This window comes from Pollicipes pollicipes, unplaced genomic scaffold (assembly GCF_011947565.3).
Source record: "Pollicipes pollicipes isolate AB1234 unplaced genomic scaffold, Ppol_2.1 Scaffold_6052;HRSCAF=7182_pilon_pilon_pilon, whole genome shotgun sequence".
Lineage (NCBI taxonomy): Eukaryota > Metazoa > Arthropoda > Thecostraca > Pollicipedomorpha > Pollicipedidae > Pollicipes > Pollicipes pollicipes.
The window spans coordinates 9,893,773-9,921,134 of record NW_023596805.1 but is presented as its reverse complement, the minus strand read 5'-3'; positions in this window follow the sequence as shown (position 1 = coordinate 9,921,134).

The window sequence follows — 27,362 nt, the reverse complement described above, 5'->3', positions numbered from 1 at the left end:
CGGTATTTCAAAAGTAGCGTTCTTTCCCTCTTTTTCATAAGCTCGTCGCGTGCTGAATCGGGCAATGCTTCCATTAGCAGAATGGTTGTGGGTCTGCTCTGATTTGGATTTATCTTACGACTTAAAGGAAACCAAATATCGTATTTCTTTTCTGAGGATCCTACCACAGCTTTCTCTTACCCACCGCAGATCCCCGCGCCGGAATATTTCACCGCAAAAGGAGCATGTGTTTTCTGCATGAATAAGCACCCTAAGCATCGAGCCAAGACATTACTATTGTCAAGTGGTCATCTACTGCTGCCACTACGGCGCATGCGCGGCCTGGTGACGTCATTGACGCCGCAAGCTGAATGCAGCCTGCAAGACTAAAATAGATTCAGCCAACACGTCTGACCACTGTTGATTGGAACAATGGAACTGCTCACGTGAAACTTAACGTGACCGAGGTAATGCTTAATTCTAAGTGTCCATTCAACTCTGCGAATGTAACAATATCAAATAAGGTCCAACGAGGTGCGCTGAAGCCAATGTTTTCCTCCATCTGCGGGCCATTACAGTGGCGCTACTTATAAGGGCTCCGGAGATCGGCCTGCCGTGTAGCAATGCGTAACGGTTTTGTCAAACGCTTCGGCGTGCGCTGCACAGATGAACGGAGCAAATTCTTCCTTCAATTGCACTAGGCTGTTGCTACTTAAGTGATGAAGCAAGGCCGCCGAAAATACCTATGTAGGCTCACACGCAGGACACGCTCTCTTGTGGCAGCGATGACGCGACCAGGAGGCAAAAGGGCTCAGCCAACAAACCCCTGCCATTTTTCGAGGGAAAGAAAATGTATCTACTTGCCCCCCCCCTGAAATTTTGCTAAGCTTCAACATGCTCATAGGTGGCTCAGGATAACTGCGACAGGACATTTCATCCATGGGTTAGGAACAGGGGGGCCAGGGGGCCAGAGCCTCCTCACTTTTCAAGGTGGCGGGGGGGGGGGGGGGAGGCAGCAGTGCTAAATGCTCCCCCTCCCCCACACGTTTCAGATCAAGGTTGTGTTTAGCTTACTTTTGCACCACATTTAAATATACACGCCGATTTACCTTGTTCACCAGCCATCTTCCTCAAGATGTGTCATCCTTTTCGTTTGCTTATTGACCATTGTTTAATGTCGCAGCCGCAGGCCGACGCCGCGCGGCCTACGGAAACTGCAACGCCGGACGTCCAGACTGTCGTTGCTATGACTTGCGAGCGTGTGTGCTCAAAACCATATTACATGTTTTTTTATTATCAATAATCAGTTATGACTGAATCTGGAACACGTCACGATGAACATAGATTACTCATGTTAATACAAGCTTAGTACCCATTTCATCTACAACCTACGTTCAGGAAATCCTCCATATCTCTGTACAACACAGAAAAACACGAACTGGACCCTGTGTGACAAGTACTGGATCACCTTTGGCGATCAGGGATGTTGTTGCGTCAATGAGGGCTCCTGTGCTGATTCGGGACCAACTGCGCGGGTCAGTAGGCCTTCCGTGTCAGGGAGGGGAACAATTTGATGATATATCATTCTAATGGCCTCCGGATCGACCAGGAGATCCCGCCCCGTGTCGCTAGAATGACAGCCAGCAGGCACTTGGCGATGGGACGGAGTGGCTCTGCAGCCCTTGACCGGAACCGGTAATGTGTCCTTGGTGTTCTACTCAAGGGACCCCTTGCCCGGAAATAAGGAGTCTCATTATTGTTGAGTAAAGTGGGGATACCATTATTGTTGAAAAGAGTGGGTCGAGATGAACTTTTAGAAAAACCAACAAGGTCATCCCATGTTTGCCTGAGAACGTTCATTTTTCCAGAATGGCTTAGTGAAACAAATGCATCAGAAGGTTTGAACATGCCCGTACGCAGCCTCGAAAGCAATGACAGCGTTGGTCTGGGTTGCAGCTTCCCTTCAACCGAACTACGTCGGCCACTGGAAGCGTCACCAGACGGAGGGCGTCGTGCTAGTCTACCTTCTGGACAGATTAATAGCTACAGAAACACGAAAAATAGGGAAGTTACCTTTACTCTTGCAGTTCCACCACCAGATTCCAGCACTACTTTATGGTGCTTTAAGGGCCAGTCCGTTCTTATCATCAGTCTAAAAATCGCACACGTGAAATATGTGCCCAGACTGCCTTGTAGATGTAAGATTTAATATTCTGAAGCGTTCAAAGGTGCTTCATTCAGAAGCGTATCATTTTCGTCCACCCGTTGGCCACCCGTTTAAGTGTTTGAGTGTAATTATTTCAGAGACGCTATCATTTTCATCCGCCGGTGGACCATAGCGAAAAGCTAACCACTAAGTTAAGGCGCAGTGGATCATGGAGACTGCAACGCCTGGTGTCGAGGTTTTTGTTGCTAAGATTTGCGAACGCGTATGTTAAAAAATACGTTATATAAATTGCGTCACCAGTCGATTCTGATCAAATGTTAAACATTTCCAGACAAACATGGCTTGGCGATATTAATACACATTGTTGACCACTCGACCAACAATCAAAAATTTACACCTTCAAATTTCGATCAAATATATCAATTTACAGTCTACCTTCGCGATGTCCTCAATGTCCGTAGAACGCAGACAAAACAATATGAAAAAGCCCCTGATTTATGTCGGCTTAGAAAGAGTTCACTAAGCCATTGTAACTTAAGGGTACCGGTGATATATTCCATGCGATCGTTAAACGGCTGATTTCTGCAGTTTATTATCTTAAAAATGTGAACGGAGTTGATCTCACGGTAGCTTCTGGTTTCTGTTCTGGGTACAATGCAAAAATAACAGTAAAACGAAGAAAACCGCACCCCTTGTTAACAAGTAAACTACATCCGGGGATTTTGTGGGGGGGGGGGGGGGGGGGGGGGAGCGATCACCTTAAGAAGGGCTTTTGCCAACCACATGTTCCTCTTAGCAAGGCTCTGGCCATCCCTACCTATACACAAAAGCAGATCAAGTCATCTACGTTGAATGACGGGCAATTAAATGTCCGTCGGGCCAATTCATACCTAAGGTAGACAGCTTCCCGGACGCATTTTTCTGGGGTGGTATCGTGTAAGGGAAGACAATTCGAAAAAGGTGCTGTTGCAGGTGTCCAACACCTTTTTTACATTTCAGTTAGTAGCAATGCTGATCCGGAAATGTGTAACAAAGCAGCCATACCATCAGTTCGCGGCCGATCATTCGGAGACAGCCGGACCAGGATATTGGCCACCGACGACGGACGGGAGCAGGGCTCAGACAATCGATATGTGACAGAAGGGCCCTCATTCTGTGGCTTGGTTTTCAGACGAGAATCTCCAGTTTTATGGCTTTTGTCACTTGGTTCTTGGCAGTTTCAAGATTCCAAATCTGTCTCCGTCTAAAATGCTACCACAAGTCTTATCTTTTGGAAAGCAGGCAGCGAAATGCAGGTGCATGCAAAACCTGTTGTACCGTGAGCCATCGGTTCACGTCCAAAATTCTCACCATCCTATGTTCAGGCCATATTTTGGTATCTACCTTGTGGAGACAGATGCTTCCTTAATAACCTAAAATGCCTACCTGCTCGTAGAATTTCGTCTCCCGAGGAGAGAAAGCTTTCAAATGGACGAATAGTCCTGGGAAGCTGTATAGCCTTATTTTCCAAATGACCTAGATGAGTCTGATCGGCAAGAGTGTGCACCAGTGAGAAGCAGTCATTACATTTCAATAAAGAGCGATAACATCCATATTTACCCTCCCCCTCCCCGGCCATCGGGTTTGTTTTCCAGAAAAAAGTTTTTGAAGTACGCCCTGAGCTTGGCCTCCCACCTTTTGAAACGTACCAAAACCTCTTGATTTTAACCTCTGAAACCTCCCACATTTTAAGCCTATGATTTCGTAAAATCAAAGGAAACAGACTCTTGTAAAACGTGTGCCACAGAACTGGAAGCAGAACTTAGGTCACAGAGCATACAGTATCTGTCCCTTGTGAGCCTTTAGATGATCCAAAGGAAGGTCCAACGTGCGAGGCGCCGAAAGCAAAACAAAAAACAAACAAAAAACATGCATAGGACGTACCGCGTCCCGCCAGGCCAAGAGTACGCCTCCGTTACTCACCAGGTGAAGAGGGGTGAAAAAGTTTCCGATTTACCGGACATGATCGGTGGCAAAAACTGACACTTGTGTGAGCCAATTGGGGAAAAAAATGCGAAAAAACAAAATATCACAACAGCTTTGACAATATTATAAGAGGCCATTCCAGTTACATTAAAGCAAAAATTTAAGATTAACCTGTTCCTGCCGACGCTCGCACGGTAAGCTTGTGCAGAGCGCACGTCAAAGCATTGAAGTTTCGCTGTATGAGCAGATTGGGCCACACAAGTTGTTGCCAAGCACAGTAGCTTTAGGGTCACTCTAGGACAATTTAACCACGTCCGTGCACTGTCATGTTTCAAAAAGGTCCAGGAGTTTGTCTACAGGGCTAGCTAAGACCTTGAACACGTCTGTTCAAATATTAGACCTCTCTGGGTAAGGACCGCCACGGACAGTTTTGCAAAATCTGTATATATGTATGCATGTATGTATTGCATAGCCACGGACAGTTTTGAGATGTTTTGCTGTAGACCCTTCTTTGATGGTTCATAGCTTGCAGTGGAACGATTCAAACCACACAGTAGCTTTAGGGTCATTCTAGGACAATTTAACCACGTCCGTGCACTGTCATGTTTCAAAAAGGTCCAGGAGTTTGTCTACAGGGCTAGCTAAGACCTTGAACACGTCTGTTCAAATATTAGACCTCTCTGGGTAAGGACCGCCACGGACAGTTTTTCAAAATCTGTATATATGTAGGCATGTATGTATTGCATAGCCACGGACAGTTTTGAGAGGTTTTGCTATAGACCCTTCTTTGATGGTTCATAGCTTGCAGTGGAACGATTCAAACCACACAGTAGCTTTAGGGTCATTCTAGGATGCCGCCTCCGTGGTCTTGGGGAAAGATGCTGGACTCGTAATCCAGCGGCACTGGGTACGAGTCCCAGAGTGGGCGCATTGTTTGACCCGACTGAAAAGGAAAGGCCAGCTGGCAGCTGGCCAACAAGGTTCAACCCAGACCCGAGGCGGCCGTGTCGCAGCATTGTGCGGCACGTAAAACCCTCCGCTCCCTGTCTGGCAAAAGGGCGGAGGCAAAATTAGCTGTTGAACTGGACGGCACGCTTGGGTGGTGGGTTTGGGATACACGCAACAAGCTATGCTTAGCAGGTACTCTGAATCCGAAATCACCCTTGCAAACCATTCGGAATACATTTAAAAAAAAACATTTAACTATGCATCGATGAACTGGCAATGATGCAACAAATTTTTGTCAATCCCAAAAATTTCTATTTTTGAAATATAAGTGTGAAACCTCAGAGAGATAACGCAACCGTTATCAAGCAAAGGGAAATGCGCAACTGTGGTCAGTTGGCGACCGGATTGTGGGGTGTCACGAGCAGTAGACAGGAGGCAATGCTCTGAATTGGTAAGATGCCGCGCCAATCACATTTTTGCTGTGGCGTTTGCTTGCGGCACAAGAGGGAAATGGTGAAGCAATCGGTATAACCATCCGATCATCTCATCCGGGGCGTGAATGGTCCACGACTTACAGCTGGCGTAATGATATGCGTACACTGTCGGATAAGGCCATCAAAGCAACTGAGCAGCCTGCCAGTGCTAGAAGGGAGCAGCTTAATTCTGCTACGGCTCCAGCAGGTGATTCAAGCAAAGGCCGTGCCAAATCAATTGGAGTCGGTTCGTCTTTGGAAGCCGATGTGAGGCGGCAAGACCCTGAGTCAGTGATGCCGTTTCTAGACATGTCACCGCTGCCCAGCGCAAGTAGGTGTCAAATATTGTGTATTTGCCAGCAAGTGGTTTCAAAGCGGTTATTACTACGTTATGAGACAATGCCTAAATAACAATTATCTGAATAATAAATACGTAGCAAATTTGATATGATCGTAAACATCGCCTTCGTGTCGCCCATGGTCTGGTCACCAGCTGGCCGCCGCAGCACGTTCCCGTTGCTCGAAAACGGTTGCGTTATCTCTCTGACGCGACGGTCGGTGGCCCCCCTTCGCACCCCTTTACCATTTGTTTGCGGAACATGACTAAGGACGGGCGTCCCGAGGCCGACCCCATCCCCACTTTTCAACTACCATTGCGACATTGGTAGCGGCATTTAGCGGTAGCACATTTCACCCAATTGGTGAAAAGCTACACGTCTGTACGCTGGGCATGGTCAGCATGTCTTAATCTTATAATTGTATAAACTTAGTTTCAACCAACATTCAGTGTTTGATGGTCGGCAAATGATTCGTAGGTGCAAATAAACTCCCAAAACGAACTTGTTTGATTGCTATGCAGCAATGCATTTAGCTTGGCCTTTTTTGTGGTTTATCGTATTCAGAGTTATATTGTTACGGTTTTTGATAGATCTGGCTCGAGGTGGCAGTAAAGACGCTTTCAAATACTGTCGGTGACGATAAAGACACTTTTCACCCTTGAAGGAGGCGCCGATTAAAAAGAATGGATGTCTCATTAACAAAAGAGGCAGATCTATCAAGTCATTTATAACCAAAGAGTCCTTTGAAGAAAAAATTGAGAAGTCAGCAGGCAAATTTATAACCGCACAACCGAATAGGAAGTACCGGATCTTTTAAGAGAACCCCAGTTCTGCTTGTTCCAAGAAAAAGTCCTGGGCGTTGAGGTAGAGACAATAGTTATAGTGATGCAGTGAATGCTCGGTGAAGCTCGCTGCAGGTCTGTTTGCGCCTGCGTGTAAGGGTTTACGCTCTGTGTGGTCACGGCTTTGGGTGCTGCTTGGCAGCCGCCTTGAGTCAGAGTCCTATCTGACGAAGCAGGAGGCCTCCCGCCACCTCTTCCCCGCGCTCTCTAAGCCCGCATCTGAAGGGACACTAGCTGCGGCCGCGGATCGCGCTGACGAGCCTAGGAGGGTCTGTAATTGCTCGACAACCACCAGTGGCTGCATACTCCCGAGGCAGTCTGTCCACCGAAGATGTCTGAACCGGAGAACCCAGCCATGAATGAGGTCATACATGGGCATCAACACCTCCTCAGGTGCCGCCACCAAAAAGTAAGACACGTCGCCGTTGTCGCCTACCTCCCGCTGCCTGGCCCGACACTGTTCATCCTGCCATCCAGAGCCCCGTTCTACACAAACCAATGAAAGCTCATTCCTTACTTCGGGGTAAGCCCATCGCTTACCTACGGCGTCGCGACCCATGGTCCACGACCCTGCTCGACCGATAGGCGAAGTTGATGCGTTTGTTTACGAGTACAAGTCGTCGGCGCTGGCACAGCAACGCATAGCAACGGTTGATGCGCTGTTGACGGCCTTGTATGCCCGGCAAACGGGCAGATCTGGGTATCATGTCGAAAGTTGTGTCAACAATGATGTATTTCGCCACAGAGAACCTGTCGATAACTGTTATTTGAACAATCTTCGAGTACATCATTGCTGCGTGCTATCTGTCTTAATGGGTTTGGATCAGCTGATTCTTCTTGTGTCCGTGTCTCAATCTAAGGCATATCTCATCGGCGTGTATCTTGGACGCCACATCAGAAGGCGGAGCTCGGGTCACATGTCAGTGAAGGACTGGGCTCAGCCGTTCTGTTGAAGAAATCATTTCACAAAATGTACTTAAATTTTGGCACGTGCCTGGTTGGCCGGTTGGATACCCTTCGTTAGGGTGGGGGTCAATTTAATGCCCCAACTAAGATCTCAGAAACTAAGAGAGCTAGAGGAACCAAATTTTACGGGTATGTTGACCTGTACGTGAAGTCACTGAGACCAAAGTTTGAAATTCCTAGGTCATGACCTGCGGGTCAAGTAAAGCCAAAAAAAGTCAAATTTTAGGTTGCTCCCCAGAGGGCTCCTAGAACCTTGATAACTGTTCTAAGCAAAAGGTCACATGCTCACTTTAGGTCAGGGATCTTGTTTGACCTTTTGCAGATTATGTGACCAAAATCATACAATACTGCTTTGAGTTTTGCATTTGGAAAAGCGACAAAGATTACGCAAAGCAGTATGCTTCTGAAATATTGACCTGGGACATTTTAGGTCAGTGACCCATTCTGACCTTTAAGAAGCTCATGTACCGTGAATAGTGCGGTCTCTGTCATCAATAAATTCGAAATAAGCACTAGAAACTACCCCACACCGCAAACCCGAAAGTGATCAAACAGGTTGGTTTTGACCTTGGTCTAACCTTCATACCTGACCCTAGGTCGATTCAGTTTGTTTGCTCAATTGTTGTGTTGCCTAAAACGTATCTCAGAGATGCATGGCTTCGTCTAACACTGCGTTGTTGGATCAGATTGAAACATTCCATAGAAATTGCTTTCGCTGAATCCGTGGCCTGACTTTGACCTGTCATAGGCCAGCGACCTTACAAAGTACATCTAAATTTGTGGTGCCAGACGATTTGCTATTCAATTTTCTACAGCTGTGTAAAATTTGGCGCGGCTAAGCCGCGCCGTTCGGTAGCTATTTTTGAAAAATCTTCGGAGGGTGGGCAATTTGACCCCCACCCGAGCGCAAGTTCAGTCATAGATAACCCTCTTTTAGTTTTTCGGTATATTTCTTAACTTCCTAAGGCAAATCAAGCAGATAAAATGTCTTACCTTTCATAGCGTCACTTCGATCTCATGTACATCTACCTTTGGCGTAGGAGCCTGCCTTATTTGCATGCATGTTTCTCGTAGTGCCATTATCATCATACGCCTTTTGTGTACGGACAACAACCACGTGCATTTGATGTTTGTCGTGTTTCGTGTACGGACAACAACCACGCGCATTTGATGTTTGTCGTATTTCGTGTACGGACAACAACCATGTGCATTTGATGGTGACGTGTCCGGCGTACGTAGCACTTATTAAGTTACAGGGAAAAAGTTCAATCGTTACCAGCAAAGATGGCCCGAGCAAGTCTAGGAATGGTGCTTTTAAATTTGATGCGTTCATTCCTCTGCACAGATTTCCACCTTGCCTGCTCCAGTAGAACCGATTTTCACACTAACAGCACCTGGGTTAGTTTCAGGCTTCACTCCCCTCGATATAATTCTGAGCCAATTCCGACTGCCCTTCACGAGAATTGGCTCAATTTCTGAATCGTTCCAGTTACGTCATTTTGAATGACGATAGTCAAACGCGCTGGCAGAAACGCACACCTTTACGTTCGTTTTAAAACCAATGTGGTTGACAGAATGACGCCTCCCGCACTGTGCTTTACTTCGTAATGTCATAGCTGTGCTGCTCAATGCATTTGACGCGCCAACCTTGGTTAGGGAGGCAGGTGGAGAGCGGAAAATCAAAGAAGCTGTCTGAAGTTATCCTGCAGCTCGGGGCTAGCTCAGCACGAAACCTCGCCGCTCTGAAGGAGGAGACGTCAGTATGCTTGTGTAGGAGTCCCAGCAGGGCAGGGTCGGCGGGCTCACTCACGGCTGATTATCATCGCACACTCCCACCAGGGCAGGGTCGGCTGGCTTACTCACGGCTGTGGTCACCACACACTCCCAGCAGGGCGGGGTCGGCTGGCTTACGCACGGCTGATGATCACCGCACATTCCCAGCAGGGCGGGACGCTCCGAGCACACACTACATCGGAAATGTTTAACGCCGTTGCTGCGCTAGGCAAAGATTTGCCTGCTGGCCGGAATTGATGGCCTGAGATCGCCTCCTGGCCAGAGATGATGACATGAGATCGCTTCCTGGCCAGAAATGGTGACCTTGGATCGTCACGTAGCCATAAATGATGACTTGGGGTCGTCACCTGGCCAGAGATGGTGACCTGAGATCGCCTCCTGGCCAGAGATGACGACTTTCGGGGTTATCATCTAAGCAATGTGCAGGGTATCCCGCAGAATCTGCACGAGGCAAGCGTCTGGCGCACAGCGTTATGGCAGAGCACAGCAAACAACCAAAAGACTTAATGTTCCTAACATACCGAACCTAATAAATACCTGCTAAATGGAACACGTATGTCAGCCCCTGCGCCGCTCGTCAGTGTGCAGCAAAGCTGCACAGGTCTACGAGCCCGCCTGGGGCGCACATAGGGGCATAGATGCACCATCCGTGGACGCTTCTCAGAAGCTGCAGGTGGGGGAGGGGGGAGGGAGGGGGACCACGTCCACGCGCAGTGAGACGGCATGGATCGCAAAGCGGACAGCCTTCCCACAACGAAGGGGATGGCCCCCCGACTGCGAAGTGCCACGACCTAGCGAGGTAAGTTTATCGAAGGTTTGCGTGCGCAGCCAGCTTGTCGATGTGTTAAAATGGTTGTTTCAACCAGTACATAAATATTTTGAATGAGGACATCCGAGTACCGCTGCATCCGATAGCAAGTGAGGATGATAAGGCAGAATTGTGATCGATTCGAGATGAAGCTTAACGGAAGATTACACGAAGATTATTGATTCGTTATCAAAACTATATTCGTTATTGTCCCGTTATTCTGCATTGGATTACTTGACAAGTATGGAGTTACAGCATTTAGTATTCGTACAGTTACACAGCTACAGCAACTTCAAGCAATGTATTACTTATTCAGAAGTGAGTTGCAGTGCCTTCTGTTTGGGCCCTTAGGAAAGCAAAAGATGGGACCGGGCGAGTTTTCTTCATATATGTCGCATCCACTGGTCACTAGACCGTTTAACTTGCTAGATAAGGCCAATTTGGTACAGTCACCAGTAAGAGTATGCATAAGTGCAAAGAACTTCCATGCTATGGACAGACTTCCAGTGCAGCGAGGTGGTGACCACGAAAATGGCAAAGATGTGGGGAAACTTCATATTGCGCTAGATATCATCAGAGACAAGACAGAGAATGAAGTTATAGCATGATTACTTCTGTTTCGCGTGACCTCAAAGCCTTAAATTATCCAAGCAACAGTTAAAATACTTAACCCACAAGCTTGCAATAGCATCCGTATCGGTGAGGAGACAGCGCCGATATTGTGAACTTTCTGGTTTCTTCTTTGCGTTATTTTGATTTGCTTCCTTTGTTTTTGCTTTCCTCCGTCCTCCCCTTCGTCTCGGCATCCTCTAGGGAGCCGCAATCTTCCGAGACGCTCTCGCCTGATCTAAGGGAAACGGCAGCCACTCCGTCGTTGCTTCCGCTGTTCGTCGGCCTTGTCGGGCCGTCAGCACGTTTTGTATACCCGAGGCGGTGTTTTCCGCGCGGCTCGCCACCGCGCAGACGTGCCAGTGGCCCAGCAACCGCCTCGGGAGGCGGTGATCGTCCAGCAGCCGAACCGCCTGGCACAGTATTGTACCGTTACAAGCAACGTTACACTGCGACAATTTTTGTATAGGTTGTATATGTCGTTTGTCAAAAAGGCCGTTGTCTGTCTAAATGTAATCTCATTTTTATCACAAAACTTGCGCGCAAAAGCACACATATAACGGTGATCTGCACAAGTTTTGAGGCTTTTACGACCAGTCGTCGACAAAATAACCAATACAACTGGAATGCAAGTAGAAGTATAATTCAAGCAACAAAAAGTAAGCCTGTAAAACAAACATCTTTAAAAAAGTGTAACATAACTTGATGTGACTACAAAACAGAACGCGCCGGCATTCTCACGGACAACAAACCCAGCTCGCCAGCCGAAACCAAACCGCCCATCCGCAGGCCGATGGGCTAGTTCGGTTACAGCCATGACTAAGTCGGGTGCAGAGAGGTCTGGTGGGTGGGTGGGTGGGCGGGTCAGACGCGTCTGGTGTGTGCGCGTTGAAACGTCGCGTCCCACGTCATCCGAGCCGTCTCCGCTCAATCTCGCCGCGAGATTTCGGCACGCGGCGGCATCACACGTGTGACGATCGCGTGACTAAGCTACGTCGGACACATCGCAGGCCGGCGGCAGATGTTCCCCAGCTTAGAGGATCTCCCGCATCACACACATAGCTTGGCATTGTGTTAGCTTATCCCCACTAAACCCCCCACTAAACATCCCCCCCCCCCACCACCGTCTGCGCGAGATCCGTGCCGTGATTACATGCCTGACGTCCAAGAATAGATATGGCAGCCTAGATAATAACTTTTTATTGCGAGTTTGTTCCGTATGAATGCAATTTTCTTATGCTGACGTACGAGTTCGGATCTGCGAGAGAATGAATGCGCATACCGACACCGATGTGCTGGAAGATGGCAGGTAATTCCTTAGATAGGACAAACCACTCAAGTTGTCTACGCAGTGAGGGAGACCCAGGTCTTTGGCGTAGAAACGGCGACGAAATCGTGCTCGCAAATTCCCTCATGTAAAGTGGAGATCGCGCAAATCTTGAGTGCTTTTTATCAGTATCGGCACGATTTCAGTGGCGTTTCCTTTGAGCCGATAGTTCAAAACATGCGCACGAGAGACGTCAGAGCCCCTTCCATCTTAGCGATGACATTTCGATGTTGTTTTTTGGCAACCGGAAGGTGAATGGCAAAGCATGTTAGACTGCAACTGGGTTCTCAGCAAACATACGGGGGTCACTAGAGAAGACACAGTAGCATCTTTTCCGAGCACGGGACCTGGAGAAGACTTCCATGAACCCCATTGGACCTGTGAAAGGTCACAGCCTCATTGCTTCTTCACACCAGTCTGATTCAGGTCGACAAGACCTTAAGACCAGGTTGACAAGACGTGTTCTTTTCTGTGGCTTCAGCTCGCATAGCCTTTGCTTTGTTTTCGAGTTTTCAGTTGAAATCTACGGCCCACCTCAAAGAGCGGATGCGAAAACCCCCGATGGACGAGGGTTAATTTCGATCAAAACAGCAGAGCCCTTCTTCCGTACCCCATTTAATAACAACCTGTGAACCACGCACCCCCACATCAAAGACAACCGATATACAATACACAACCGATATGCAACCCATACGCAATGTTTTGCACTTGTCTGGATTCAACGCATTGCTTTGCCCATCATCCTCGAATGGATGTCACTTGAAAAACTACACGAAGGACGCCTCACTTTTTGAATGGGGTTAGATGGAGTGTGACACATCGCCTTTAATTATAAAATCATGATTCAAGGAAAAATTATTTGTAGCAGTACACCTTCATCCCACAAAACTCGGTGCATTTTGTGTATACCATCTTAAATTTCTTACGCATGACTGTAGTTAATTGAATATGCATGGTTGCAAAAAGTGTATTCTGTCGATCCTGTCTAGCTTGCCGATGAATGAGGCCACAAGTTTATAGTCCTTGGCAAGCATACAAACTTGTACCAATTGTGAACTCATCAGCGGCGCTCAATCCAGCAGCGGAATCGTGCCGTAGAGTCCATTCTTAAGTCCATCCCATGTAAAGACGCCTGCCACACAGGCTGTATCGCATAAAGGAGCCCGCCTCAGCGGTTACCCCATGTAAAGGCGCCCCTCCCCCTCCCCCCTCCCTTATAGGCCGTCCCGTGCGATGGTGTTCACTGTGAAGGGCGTACCGCGCAGCTTAGTCCGCTCCAGCGGTTACTCCGTGCAAAGGTGACCCCCCCCCCCCCCCTTTCCCTGCAGGGCGTCTCGTGCGATGACGTCCATTGTAGAGACCAGAGGCCATACGGTGCAGCAGAGCCCACTCCAGCGGCACCCCGTGCAGTGGCACCTGCTATATAGGCCATCTCATGCAATGACGAGGGCTTCAGGGACCGCCGCGTGCAGTAGAGCCTGCTGCGTAGGCCGCATCGTGCAGTAGCGCCCACTGAGTAAGCCGTGTGGAGTAGCACCTGCTCTATAGACTACCTCGCGCGGTGACACGGGCTCAGCGGCCGGCGTGCGGAATAAATAGCGCCTGCTCCATAGACCGCCTCGTGCAGTGGCACGGGCTTCAGCGGCCGCCATGTGTAGTAGAACTTGCTCTATAGCCGCCTCGTGCAGTGGCACGCGCTCCAGCGGCCGCCGGGTGCAGTAGCGCCTGCTTTATAAGCCGCCTCGTGCAGTGGCACGCGCTCCAGCGGCCGCCCCGTGCAGTAGCGCCCACTGAGTAAGCCGTGTGCAGTAGCGCCTGCTTTATGAGCCGCCTCGTGCGGTGGCACGGTCTCCAGCGGCCGCCGCTGCCAGGTCGCCTCGCCCGGCGCCAGTTTCGACGGCGGCGCGCCGGTGCGGACGGCGCGTGCTGCCACGCTCCGGCGCCGTTCGGTTCGGAGCCCAGCACTCAGTTGCCGTCGGTCGGACTCGGCGTCGGCAGGCGCACCGCCGGCTCCGACGGCCGCAGACGCCGGCATGGACGGGCGGAACGGACGCCAGGGGCGCCAAGGCTGACGCAGGTACGGTCGAGTGCTGATGCCGATGCCTCGGCGTCAGCCCTTTCTGCCGGCATGCAACCATCTCAATGCAAGGGTGTAGCGAACAGTGTTGTATTAAAAACACTACCGCGACATAGGGCATCGCATTCAGTGCAGTTTGGTGAGAGAGTGCCTAAGCAATATGCCATTACAAGATAGATCAACGTATTCAGCGTAATTTGGTCATCTACAGCGCCGTATGCTGACAAAGCTATTTCACCATTGCGATAAAGAGCATCGTTCTTGACGCAGCTTGGTGATTGATGTACAGTGTCGCGTTTAATGCTATTTAATGGCGTACAGAACAGGCATTGACGGGTAAGATTTCCCTTCTCACTCTACCAGGTACCCACAGGGCTCTTAAAGATACCCACCCACTTATCAGTTGAACACACTATTTACACATCTGTATACTTTTTCAAGCACTTGATTTCTAAAACATGGAAGGTTGTCAGCAACATTTGCACCCAAGCTTGGTCCGTCGCGTTGTCAGCCACTTGCAAAAGTATTGTGGATGAGCACTGAGAGCACAATTTTAAGACAATGTAGCACTGGTGCTATGGACACTAACTATAAAGAAATCGCCAAGGAGGGCTGCGGACCCTTCAACCTGGGCAAAAGTCGGTAGCACCTTTCAGTAGGTATAGTTGCTGTCGTTTGACAGAATGCTCTAACTGCAGCCGCACCGCCGCCCATGCCTGAGAGCGGATGCGAATGGGCTTGGCTCAGCTATGACAGGTGACTGTGCATAGTCGTGAAGATGCACAGTTCAGGTTCTGTGGCCGATTTTCGCTGCCCGTGACCTCTTACGGTAGTTTCCGTCTGCGACGTTATGTGACATAGTTACCAGGTCTAGTGTTGAACGGGCGTAATGCCTGACTGAATGGCAGAAGACGCTGCATATCCTTTTGTACCTGCATGCATATTTATGACTTCTTTGTTGTGCAGAAGTTAATTATGCTATGCACTGAAAGCGTTTCCGGTAAGGTAATGAAACGAAAATTAAATGAAGTCGAGCAAAAATTAGAAACGAGAAACGAAAAACGGAGGTCTTTTCATAATTCACTTCGAGTGAAAAGTACTTTCCGCCGGCTTTGAAGGCACGGACCCAAGTTGTGATTAGCCTGACGCCACCTGTAGTCATCTCTCCCTGAGCAGCTTTGAAGCTCAACGATAGTTGATCAAACACATGATGATAGACACGTCTGTTCATGGGTATATACATGTCTGTTAACCGATAGATATACACGTTCGTCCACGGGTAGATAGACGCGCCTGTTCATGGGTAAATACATGTTTGTTCACCGGCAGGTATACACGTTGGTCCACGGGTAGATTGATACATCAGTTCACGGGTATACACATCTGTTCACGGACAGGCAGCTACTCAGAACGAATGAAAACCAGTACATTTTACGTAGCCAATATACTTGGATCGATTAAGATGTTTGCGGTCCAGGTCATAAAGGGATATCTCAGAGCGCTGAATCTCATTCAGCATTGCTATCAGCCCCACATGTAACATCAGCGCCAGCAGCTAACGTTCGCGCAGCACTTCGACATGGAAAAATCCGAGAAGAAACAATAATAAGGAAGAACAAGAACACATAAATCTTGGTTGTTTTGGCTTGTTTTTAATCCGCATCGTCTGCTCTGACCGTTCCAACTGTAAAACTGTTCTAGAACAGTTTAACAGAACAGTAAAACTGTTTCGACTACAGCTGTGTTTGTCTGTCCAAGCCCACTCTGCAGGTTCACTTTGTACTTGCAACAGGTAGTAAGTCTGAGCCCAAGTCCAGGTGTCTATAGTCTGACCCTGTGTCTCAAATTCATCACTGTCACATTATATGAGTTCCAGTATCAGCCAAGGTCAATTCTAGTCACGCCTGACCCTGACCCGGTCTCTAGTAGCCACAAACCGAGCACACCGATGCTTGGTACTCAATCAGCGATATGGCACCGCAAAAACATGTAAGTTAGAGGGCTCCGCGGCTTAGCGCTACCTATCGGTTTCCATTTAGAGTGGGTAACGGGATGGGCTGGGTATATATTTTGGGAGAATTATAGGCATAAGTACGGGCAAAATGTTCACAAAACGTAGACTAGATACTTAAAGGCATATGACGTGACACCTATGCTTGCGCTTCCGTAAGTCATATTCAGCTTGAGCTTCAAATTGAGCTGAGACGCCGTGGCCCTGATCTCCCTCGCCCCCCCCCCCCCTTCCCTATTTCCTAAGCTTTGGTCTACTGATGTACAGAGCAATATAATACATCAACTATCTGCCAACCAATTATATCGGTGTGGTGATCCACACAGCGCAGGAAAGTGTAAGCGTCATCATAAGATGCTTTATAATCCAAGACTTCAAACTGTGTGAGGGTGCTTGTTGAAAAGAGCATCGCCCAGCTGCCTGGTGCTCATTCCAGCACCAGTGCTCAGGATCACACATTGTGCATCACACTGCGCATCACACTATGCAAGGAACCGCCGGCCAATTACTTATTCAATATCGGTGGTCATGTGGTCGTTCATGCAGCAGTCCGACAGCTGTGGCTGTGTACGCTACAGCTCGTGCTGCACACACACCTTTACGCACTCACGCATGCTGTGCATCACGCCGTGACCACACTGTGCAAGGAACCGTCAATTTTTTCCCGTACGAGGACTTTCACCAGCCCGGTCGTGGCGCTGAGCCGCGGCAAAAGATGCGCGGCACTCGGCGAACGGACAGAAGACACTGGGTAGCGGCGGCTCGCCGACCTAGGCGTGCGCAGACGCCGGCGCACTCCGGGTCGAGCTGCAACTGCAGCGTGTCGAGGTGGTCGCGCAGCGGCATTGGCACACGTCGTCGACCGTTCGGCGCCGCACATCAAGTACAGGGCAGCATCGGCAGCAGCGGTTTAAAGCCGCTGCACCGCTACCGAGGTGACGGGCAGGTGCCGGCGGCGGTGGCGGCGACGGCAGCAGCCAGATGGCGACGGTGGAGTTCACCAGCTGCGCCAGCTCGGCGGACGCGCCACGCGCTCTGAACAATGACCGCTGGCTCCGGTCAAGCTGGACCGACCAAAACCAGACAGGCCGGCGGTGTGGCTGGCCGGCGGTGTGGCGGTGTGGCCGGCGGTGTGGCGGTGTGACCGGCCGGCGGTGTGGCTGGCGGCCATGCTTCTGCAACCAGACGCACGCCGACCGTTGACAACTGACGAGAGCACACACCACCCCACACCTCAGCATGGCTTCCTAAACATGCATGCTCATCTTCGATTGGCTTGTGAAATAGCTGGTTCATGGCCAACGCCGCAGTGGGTCAGCAGGCCTATGCTTGCACATGTTCAGAGCAGGGAGAACGAGCAAATGCACAGAGCAGGGAGGTGACACAGTTTTTTTAAAGCTGGTTCATTGCCTCTTTTGTTAGGTAATGAGGAGAGCACAAACAATTTTTGTGAGGAGTGGTTCGACCTTGAGGCGCGTCGGGAAGAACCCTGTCGCCCTAGGCAGCAGCTCTTAAAAACCTTTGCACTTTTCTCTCTTTTCTTGATACCCTGTATTGCGTACGGTAGTGGCTGTTGTGAAGTCTGCTATTCCCTGGCACTCTTTCAGTCTTTAACTGATGCAGTAGGTCAATAGGTCCTCGCGTGAAGATGACATGCAAAAGCCTTGAAAACGTCATATAGTAATTTTTAAAGGGATGTTTCCTGTTGTTAACAGCTATAGTATGGACTGATTAGCAGCTGCCGAGACATGCTAAGAAGTGGTATCACATCAATTACAACACATCAGTGCCACAGCAAAGTTGCTTGAAAACAAATGCTGAGAGCAGGGAGGCCGACCAGTTTTAAATTGACTTCAGCGTGCTTATTACCAGACTAGAGACCTCTTACCAGAGTGATCTCTCTTTGTTCACGGCAATGGTATTCCAGCCTTGACAGGAATAGTTTAAAATTGTGTTTAATGTTTATGGAGAGTTGATGTTAATGTTTACCCTTCCCACTTGATATAGTGTGTGCCATGGCCAAGCATTGGCAAGTGATGTCTCGGAGGCTTATTAAAGTGTCAGACCATTAAAAAATATACGCCTCGATGTATTTGGCAGAATCAGTTGAATACTGAAAAATAAGTGCCTTAAGCAGCATTGCCACGTTTTGATCAACACGAACACGTACTTATATGATGTTCAATGTAGCCGCATAAGAACCTTTACAATGATTTACAGTAAGTTAACATGGTCATAAAGTTAACAATTTTTATTTATTGCCAATACGTTGGTCTTATTTTGAGAACGTAAACATGACTACCATGCGTCCATATATAAATTTGAGAGGACAGAATGACATGCAAATTGGAGGTCCCCGCCTCCATCGCTGCCAATGGTTACACAAATGGCAACAGGGATATTATTCTCACAAAACCAATGTCGCAGCCAGTGAGATTGGCCCGGACCAAATGACAAATAAAACTGAACATTCACAGCACAGATTCGGACAGAGATTATTCAATATTCCTCTCTTTAGTGCAAGTTAAATGATCCTCTGATTCACACAGTTCGCACTGGCATTAAAAGAATACCTTATACATATATGATTTACTAGTTGTTGGCAAAGGTTCCAACTGCTTGGCTATTACAAAAATGTGAGGACCACATGCACATTTTGCTTCATACACTGATCCGCTATTAACGCTAAGCATGACTCAAAACACGAATCGCGCGCCATGTTTGGATCATTGTCAAGTCTTCCCAGTGACCAAATGCTTTTGAATCCAGATCAAATGAAAAGGGTTTGCATAAGCCCACCGGCTGGGCATCGCGCAATTGCATCAGCCAGGCATTCCTGGGTGGGTTTTGTGCAGCTACTGGATTCGTCTCCATTCAAGCCCAGACATCTGGAAATCAGATCACTCACCGCATGCCTGTTCCATCGCAATCTTAACTGTGCACCCAGTCGGTAATGTGATTTGATGCTTCCATTTTAAAGACGCCCACAGCGCCTCACCAGCCATCTGGTGCATCAGGTAATTCTTGTATCGAAAGGCAATCCCATACTTGTGATTGGCTTAGCCGAAGATCGTACGGTGTCGTCGTCGCTTCTCATTGGGTAATAATCATATCTGTTCTGTGGCACATGATCATGACTTGTTTCCGTTGGACAAAGCATGGAAGACCAACCGTTTGTCACTATGTGTGCTCATACGCTCGCTGGATTTGGGGGCGCAAGACTGCTGTTGGGTGTGGACATTATGGTGTGGTGTGGTCGTTGGTGAGTGTAAGCTGCTTGCAAGTAGGACTAAAGACTGACAATATTTCTCCTTGCCTGACCCGTGCGAAGGGCTGGCACGAGCGAGGGCGTCACTAGCCTATAACGCGAGCAGTTAGAAATTTGTTACGAATACAAAGGCCCGTTTCGGCACGGAAACAAAAAAAGAAGGAAACAGGGATAGGGAAATGCTGTTTTAACTTGCGTGAAAACGGCCAATGAATGCTGCCACGCTGAGATATAATATGATTCAGTTATACGTTCGATGGGGCAGAGCTAAAATATGTTTCGCTGTTCATAGCAACATGTTTCAAATTTTCCGTGACTGTATGCAGGCCTGTAATCGCAGCCCTAGGTTTGACACTGCCTGTTACCATACTGGCTATGGGGTTTATCAGCGCAACACATTTCACTTCAACGGGCGGTTCGCCGTCGCCGGCGTTTTCGAGTCGCTGCTGCAGACGGCAGCAGCTCCACATGATCGTCAGCCACCTTCGTATTTAAGTGCCAATGACTGCTGACAGACGTCTCTGCCCCGTCACGTTGCTGGTGCCAAGAACCCTCGGTGAGGTTCTCCGTCTTTTCGACTCAATGCCGTCGCTATTGAGAGTACTAAGAGGCCACTCTTGGTGTTATATGACGCATGCATGTTCGCGGTAGCGAAGTTCATAACGTCGACATTCTCAACGGCGCCCACAGTAAGCGGTGATATATCCTGACGAGATTAAAAATGCCGGCAAACACGCCACGGAGCGAATATTCTCCGTTGAAAACCACGGCGAGTGGCAGGGGACTTCAAAGAGATATCCACACATATTATGCTGTCCTGACGCGGACCGGCTGAACATTTCATTCGTTTGTCCCCGCGTCGCTCTCAGGATATGGAACGTGAGGCCATTGCGTGTCGAACCACATTGCAATGGCAAATATGCCTGACCAGTGGGACCAGTGGGTCGGGACGGTTTGTTGCCAATGCACACCGGAGTGGCTCAAACTTTGTATAGAATATTATTCCCAAGGGTAGCACCCACGTTCAAGAGATATAGCTCATTTAAGGGGAGCATGCCACTTTTTGCACTTTTCAGTTATTGTCAGATTACAGGCCTCTGATTTCATGGGTAATACCAGTCTTGAAACTCTTTCCAAATTGCTCTGAATTTCTTTTAAAAATGACCGGTCCGACGGAAAAGTATCATTGAACTCCCTGCTCAGCCCTATCGAAGTGACTTTTCTTCATTTCCCTTGCTCGTTCCATCTGGCGACCTTTGTAATGCAAAATTAGCAATGCACGAATTCGTCAAATGTTTGGGTAATGCGCTTTGCGAAATCTGAAAGCACTCAGAGGAAGAATACATACGGACATGAAATTCTTATCATGCGGGTTCAAGGAAATGTCTGTACTTGATATGAGAAAGAGAGACCCTCACCTCCTCAAACACGCATACCACACCTTCAATACGCGTTACTAAACCACCTATCGGCATCACCGGACACCTCGCGCGCTATCTCGTCTCGTGTTATGCAATCGACGCTTCCAAGTCCAACAAGGATCTACTCTTTCGGCAACCAAGTATCGCTCTACTGGCCTCATGCAAGAAGCAGTTCTTAGCCCCTGCTCTGCGTCCTGACACTGGGCTCCACACTCCGCACCATTTCCGGGCCCACACACATTGCTCTCTACGCAGACGATATTGCCACGTGGTCATCCCACTACATACCCAATAACGCCCTTGCCATCCCGCAACACTCCGTCACTCGTACGCATAGCTGTCTTACGCATCTCAACTTAGACATAATGCCTCGCAAATCAGCTTGTATTCTGTTTGACCGGCACGATGCGGCTGGACGCGCACCTATCGACAAAAAGCGTCACCAACTTTCCTCGCCAACCACATTAGGTTCCTCGGCGTCACCTTCGACTCTCGAACGACCTTTCAGCGATCTATGACAGACATCCAATCACGTACGACCAAACGCGTAAATATCCACTGGCACTGATTGGGGTCCCTGGATATCATACGGAATACCTGTCTACGCATCATCAGTGGCGCTTGCTGCGCGTCACTCAGCATAGCCCTGTACACTTGCAACCACATCGCGCATCTACACTGTCGTCGCACTGAAGCTCTCCTCTGTTATCACTTCAGAATTCAACACATCCCCTACCACCCCTGCATCGTCACCCTCCGACCCCCCAGAAGGCTGGGAGGGGGGGGGGGGGGGGTCCGCCGGCGTACACCTCGACCAGCTGCCGTCTCCATGACGGAGCGGATCCGTACACCCGTCCTTCACTTCAGCATCATGCTCAATTATCTGTCCAAGCTTCCCCTCACCGTCGTGGTGGACACGCCGGTGTTGCTCTCTCCACTCCCACGAGCTCCCACAAAGTCCCACAAATCACACTCCTAGTCACCCAAACCAAGGAAACATACACACCAGCAGGACTACATCACACCTTCACTGCCCCCTGTCACAACACCCGCATCACCACATAATCCACACAGATGGCTCAAAACGCACGTTACATCCCACCGGCCATGAGCGGCAGCCTTATTTTCTCCGGGGGCGAAGGTAGCGGACCACTCCGGGTGATTTTAAGCCCCCCCCCCTCCCCCCTCCCTCCCGATGGTCCACAACATGCATCGCAGAATAACGCGATATTCGCAGCGTATAGACACATACGCCAAAAGAAACATGCACAAACCTTCATGGCATCTGACTCCAAATCTGCACTGCTCAGCAACATACACTACAAACACAGCCACCACTCGCTCATCCCACTCATTCTCCGCAAGCACGACGAACTTCCTTCCATGACTTCCTTTAAACTTCCATGACGATGGCAGTCGCGATAGTACAACACGACAGAATATTAACAGTGCAGTTTGGACTCGAAAATCATCAGAATCGATCTCCTCGTGATATACTTGTGGTGCTGCACCGCCACTACCCAGTGTTGCTATTACACGCGAGTGCACCTGAGTTTTCACCAGAGTGCGCATTTGAAACATGCCTCAAGGGCGCGACGCACAACGTCAAAGGGACCATTTTAGGGTGGGACTTTCAAAGGTGAAGCAAAAATTATGCGGTTGAGCGAAGTTGCTTATCACCCGTGGCGAAAATGCCGTGGTGAAATTGTGTCTTGAACCGACATTAAGTATTTTTTCCCGATGTTTTCTACACCTGCTTTCTCGCAGCGATAAATGTGCTCTTGAGCCAGAAACTCGCGCTTAACTGTGATGCTGCTGGACGCGAAGCAAGCCCGACCGATGGCCATCGTCTCATCTCCCATCACCCCGATGGACGCATTCGGCTGTGCGAAATGGTGATGGGGAAACATTTGAAGGCGGCGCCTCGCGCTGCTGGCCACCCTGGCGATTTGTAATATCGTGTCCCACCGAAGCAGAATAAGATAGAACCTTTCCAACGCGATGATTCGCCAGGTCTGCGCTGCGTCGAATGGCATCTGGCTGAAAGGTTATCTGGCGGAAATGACACGTTACCTTTAACGCAAGCTCAGCTGGGTGCAGAAATGATGTGAAGATAATGCAACCCATATCCATAGTCGGAGGTACTACCTACGGAGGTACTAGGCTCGTAGCCGTAGGCATAACTGTATCTGATATAGCTATACCAGATGTCCGATAATTGAGGGTTCGTCTCTCGCCCAGAAATGGGTTGGCAGCTGTAGATGACCATACTGTTAAATGCAGGGCAGACTGGGGGAAAACGTGTATTTGCCCAGCGTATCCTTGCATGATTTCATTGACTTGCTGACGCCAGGCTGGACGCTTGAGATAACGTGACCAGTGGTGATACTATCACTGGACGGCACGGCGCTATCACTAGCAGTTCGTCAACGAGCTGTTCGGTCAAAACTTTGGTGACGGCATGTTGTCTTTTGCCCAGAAATTGTTTGGCTCCTTTCTGATTATTGCATAAATTGTAAAGGTATCTTAAAGGATTTGCGCGAAAAAAAAATCGAAAATTCATCAAATTTAAAAGGATCTCGAAGGTACCCTTGACCTTCAGTTTTCGCTTGTGCGAGCACTGCAAAACAATATCGCTGGTTGCATTCTGGACAATGCATGCACTACTTGTATCTGCATTTTAAAGTCCTTTGAAAGGGACCGAGCAGGAAAGCGTGTGCTTGTGTGGGAAGCCATCGAAGACCTTTCGGTGCAGTTTGCAGTCATGTCCTGAGACCTAAACACCATCTTCGCGGACGTGCAGCTCACTACACGCCCGCGGAGATGTGCGGACTATTTCGTGCAGCCTGTGTTCAGGTCTTCCGGGAATTCATCACGCTGTAATGACGTCATTCAACTTCTGCCGCTCCACTGACCATGCGGTGATCGGAGACTTAGAAAATATGTTTGTTGAGTCGCTCATATCTGGCGTTCGTGAGTACGATTTCCACATATAACCGTCGTCAGTTGGCCTTTATCGATGTTGCACAAGGTACAATGACGCGATTAAAGAATGACGTGATTAAGTAGCATATACACTAAATAGAGAAACTGTGCTGGCTAGATGAGCGTTCTCAACTTAGTGTATGAATGGTTACATGTGAGTTTATTTCATCATGTATTATGACCGTTTCAATATCTTCAAATGTGCAACATTCCCTTTAAGCCATTAAACGCCACCCGCGCTCACATGAGGATTTAAAGATGATGATCTGTTACCGAGTTAAGGTCCAAAGTGGCCTATCTGGTGAACAAGCGACTCCCGGGCGGGGGCACGGGAGCTCCCCCCCCCCCCCCCCATCCGAAACACGTGTGCTTACCGAATATATCCAGCATTTTTAAAGCGCGTCAAATCTACCAACGTATCAGAAATGTAGTGGTGGCCTAGTATAGCCGGCACATTTTGCCGTCGGGTGACTGTGGTAGGCTTTACTTGAAAATGTGTATGGGTACTCTTTTTGCAATGTAGGATAGTTGTGATGAGCTTCGCAACTCCGGCATTCTTTGATGGCGTTTTATTTTCGCGTATCGTTTGATCTATTTCTTAGTTGACACAAAACTACAACTTAGGTACCGTTTGACAGTATGCATCTCAATTTGCTCAAGCTCGAGATAAGTAAAACTGACGTCATGCAATTAAAACGTTTGTATTTTTGCGAGCAGAAATTATCACATTTCATCTCCGCAGCGAGCGTGCTTAATGCCAAACAGAGTATATAACCAGCATTGTAGAAGAGCATGACATACGACCAGCATTGAAGGAGAGCATGACATATGACCAGCATTGTGGGATAATGTGATGCCAGAGCTGAGCATTGTGTGAGGAATTTATCTGTGGGGCACTTTCGGTGGGATTTTGTTTTCTGCAGCATCATATTTTGTGTCCATTTATGTGACACTGGACGATAAAATACTAGCGCATCGTAGTCGGTCGCCTTACCCCAGTGTGCCATAGGTAGGTGATATTAGAAACGCTGCAAGATACCTATTATGGATTTATTTTCTCGAAGATGAAGCACTGAATTCTGAATTCGATGATTTTCACAAACGCAAGCGGTGACAAATGCTAATCATACGTCATTACCAGTACTGCCTCTGTCACATCCCAATATGCCACTTCCACGACCTAAGCAGTCATGACAAGGTTCATATTCCATTCAGACATGCCTTCAGAAACGTCTAAACCGCAGTTTAACCCTCATGAAGAACGTTTAAATACACCTGGCGCTCTGGATGGTAGTGATGTCACTCAGAGGCCGCTCAGGTACTGGCATTTTCAATCGAATCGAAAAAGAAAAGTTTTGGTGTCGAAAGGCACGTCAGGAATCGTCGCACTTCTAACAGAAAATAAAAGGGGATTAGGGACCCTGACAACTAGTGCTTGTGGGGGTTGAAGGGTGGGCATGTGATTAACGACGTGGACATGGGTTAAGTCATATAGATATATGCATGCTATATTTTATTATGCAAATGTCATCTTTTTGTAAGGGCGAGTGCTCTCTTGTCCGACTTCGCATAAGGTCTGTGCCATAAATGCTGCCTGTCTGACCAAAATGTCGGAAAATTGTTTCAGACAACTTGAAACCAGATCCATGCAATTTGAATCATTATTGTGGCTGTGCCCACCAAACAATGGTCACAAGGTCACGGCAAAAATTTGGCATGACATCTCAATTTCCCCTTGTAGCAGGCGCCCGGGTGAAAGTCGATCACCCCTTCCCCTTTTCACCCGCAGGTTTTGCAGAATGATTTCCGAGCAGCGCGGCATATCCGACCGCACATTTTTCTTAGCTGTGGGCCATCAAGCAACGACATTCTGACATTAATAATGATGCACTATGCAAGGTCGCTGATTTGTGGCAGGTTAAAGTCAGACCATGGCTGTTAAAGAAGGCAATTTCAGAGGGCCGCTCAAGCTGCCGCGACAGCAAAATGTTGGACGAAGAAACACATCTCTTAGATAGTTTATTAAGCAATCACGCAATGTAATTTATGATTACGACACTTTTCATCCACCCAGAGTTAGGCATGAAGGTCAGATCTAGGTCAAAACCAACGTGTTTCTTTTGCTCGAGATGTTGCTGCATGAGGTAGTTTGTGGTGCTCAATTCAAGCTTATTAATAACAGTAACCGCAACATTTCATAGACTTCATTAAGGTCAGAGCAGGTCACAGACCTAACATGACCCAGGTCAACATTTGCTTTTTTGGAACATGCTGCCACAGTGTAACCCTTAAGGCTTATTTAGATGCAAAAATTAAATATTCTCGTAGGATTGTGGTCAGCAAGACCTTCTAAACGTCAAAGAAAGTCACTTTATTCAATAAACACAAGTGGCTTTTTGCTCACAACAGGTATCACGGTTCCGTGCGGTTTGCATGAGCTGGTCAGGAGCACTTTGGACACCAATCTGTAACTTGACACATTTTCTCTATTTGGCCCAAAGGATATGAACCAGGAACTTCAATTTTGCAACAAGTGAGTTCATATGCTGGCCATTTCACCCAGTAAATTCAAGGCCTCTAGCTCTCTTAGTTCTCGACGTCTTTTGGGGGTTGACTTGAACTCTCGACCCGAGTGATCCAGCCGCCTGACCGCGTGCTAAGTCAGGTTAGCTAATTAAGCCCACCACGCGGTCATGTACCCACAATATGCTGCCTGTTGCTCCAAATTTAGTGGCGTAAATGCATCCAACCAGTTATTAATCAGTCTTGCAATTAGACGAACGAAGCATACCAGGCGGTGTGGCTTGAAATACGGGCATCGACCTCGACGCGATGCATTATGGATGCATGAAGCTGTGCACGCACCATGCCCGCAGGATGATGTAATTATGTACCCGAAGGCCGAAGTGAATCCGGAATATAGTTCCTGCATCTCAATGCAGGGGCTCGGACTGATTTCATATCGGTGGAGTACGGTCAAGCGCGCTTGGACCTAACTGGCATGCATAAATAAGTGTTTAACATAGGGGCATGTCGAAAGAGCTCTTTGTGAGTGCCGAAAGCTCTTTGAATGGCAAGCAATAGATCTCATTCACGTAAGTACACAATCTTCCATACACTTAAGACACATGCACCCTTCGGAAAACACACAAGCTTTTCTTGTTCTTGATATCTGAGTACACTATGTAGCCAAGGAATCTTATGATCAAACTTCTATGCGTCTTAGCCGGTATTCTGTGGTAATTGTACTCAAGCAGCATTCCTCACAAATATTTGTTACAAAATCGTGTGCATCTAAGCGTAGTCTAGTGTTGATAAACTACAAATAACCTTTGCACTCCAATACGCTTTGAAGTTCAGTAAAACGTGTGAGCATTTGCCATC